The sequence below is a fragment of the Schistocerca piceifrons genome, chromosome 3 (assembly GCF_021461385.2).
Source record: "Schistocerca piceifrons isolate TAMUIC-IGC-003096 chromosome 3, iqSchPice1.1, whole genome shotgun sequence".
NCBI classification, from domain to species: Eukaryota; Metazoa; Arthropoda; class Insecta; order Orthoptera; family Acrididae; genus Schistocerca; species Schistocerca piceifrons.
Genome location: NC_060140.1, coordinates 433537425 through 433539358, shown reverse-complemented (window position 1 = coordinate 433539358; position 1934 = coordinate 433537425). Strand labels below are relative to the sequence as shown.

The following is a 1934-nucleotide window of genomic DNA, read 5'->3' as shown; positions in this document are numbered from 1 at the left end:
TTCAGCTTTGATCAGCACAGGTGAGTTGATCAGGATGCTCTACATTTTGAGGGATGATAACTGTGCAGGGATGACCAGACTGTGGCTTGTCATGCATACTCTTTTCACTACTTTGAAAATGCTGTACCCATTACCTCACATCGTTCACGTCTATTGTATATGATCTATACACCTTTAGCAAAGTGTTGATGGCTTTCAGTTCACACAATTTCTTCAGCAGTTAGGAATTCAATCACATATCACTGTTTTGGATGTGTATCCACATCAGACTCCTTTTTGGAACACTCCTGTGCTGGCACCAACTACCACAGAACAATGGAACCACCTGAAAATGAAAGAGGAAGGTTCAAGCATTAGCACGACACCAGTGACACCGGCACAGACATCCAGATTCACCACAAACAAAAATAGGAGGCATTACTTTTGGAACAACCCTCATACTTCTATCTCTATTGAAAGACAGGGTCAGAGTCCCAGTCCCTTTTTAACAGTTTCCTTTCTTGGTAAGACAATGTGGAACAGCTGAAGTGTCACAGCAACAGCAATAAGTGCACAGTGATCTTACATACTGCAACTACTAGCACAGTAGCCACTCTGACTTCCACACATTAAAAAACTCCCAATGGGAGCAGGAATCTCTCAGCATTAAATATTATTGCGAACTTTCAATGTCCTCAATTCCTATGGCTGGAAGCTTCCCCCCCCCCCCCCTACCCCCCCCCCCCAACCCCATTAATAGTGCATATTTGTACAGTTATCAGTGTTTAATAGATTTGTATCCAGCCATCACTTTTAACAAGCAATTCATTGGAACTGATGCATATTTAATACCTTAACATTACACAGTTCTTTGGTATTTTTCCTGTACTTCAAAGGCTTGAGTTTGGAATAGTACTTCTTTATTTTTTAACTCACTGATTTTGTTTTACAATTACACCATTGTAGTCTGACTGCTACTATTCTCAAGACTGGATGATTACACTAGTCAACAGCCATTTTGCATCTGGGGTGTGATAAGTCAACTAGTATTATTTTGGCGTGTAGAATCCAAATATACCTTTCAAAATGTTCTAGCACGTACCACTTTTGAGTTTTTAAAGGTTTTTTATTTCTCGTATTCAGTATTTTACTTTTTGCTGTTCTTCTGTTTTGATGTTTAATTGTTTGTTTTTTATTTGCAGAAGAGAGCTAGAAGATCTAAAAATCATCAGTAAATGGTTGGTGTGGTAATCCAGTGATGTGAAAGAGATCCTCAGTGAGTGTTTACTGTGAAATACAGGCCTAGTGCAAACTTTTTGTGTTTAATTCTTATACTAAGAAAAATGGGAACTAGTAAATCTTGTTGCTGTCTAAACCACCCTGACAACTTTTGTTATTTGTGTGGCAGATTCACTCCAAAAGCCCAAAGAAAACCAATCACTGATTTGGTTAAGAAGGAATATAAATTGTATTTTGATTGTTCTGTTGGTCATCAAGATAAAAAATTTGCATCTCATATTGCCTGCATAACCTTTATTACAAACTTAAACAAGGAGTTGAAAGAAAAATGCCGAGCCATGCCATTCATTGTTCTAATGGTGTGGTGTGAGCCTAAAGAGCATTATTCAGACTGTTACTTCTGTCTTACAAATATTTTGGGACATTCAAGCAAAACTAGACATAAAAAATGTATCTCCAATGCATTTACCTGTGCACCATGATAAGGGGTTGCCTGATCCAGTCTGTAACTTGAAAGCCATGGAACCAGACACCGTGTCAAGTGAATCAGAAAGTATTGAACATATAGAAGAGTACTGCCCTCAACATGATTACACTTCACCCCAGCTCTTTAATCAAAAGGAATTGAACAATTTGGTTTGTGATCTAAGATTTTTGAAACAGCAAACTGAACTCTTGGGGTCAAAACTGCAACAAAGGAACCTTCTAGCTCTAGC

The 1934-nt window shown here is 38.3% G+C and overlaps 1 protein-coding gene across 1 annotated transcript in view; it reads left to right on the top strand.

Moving 5' to 3' along the window:
• The window catches only part of LOC124788724 (testis-expressed protein 47-like), a 188136-nt gene extending 186900 nt beyond the window's left edge, over positions 1–1236 (top strand). The window contains exon 5 of the mRNA XM_047256004.1: positions 1182–1236. The gene's annotated coding sequence lies outside the window, so the exon portion shown is untranslated. The remainder of the gene's footprint in view (positions 1–1181) is intronic.
• The last annotated feature ends 698 nt before the right edge of the window (positions 1237–1934 follow it).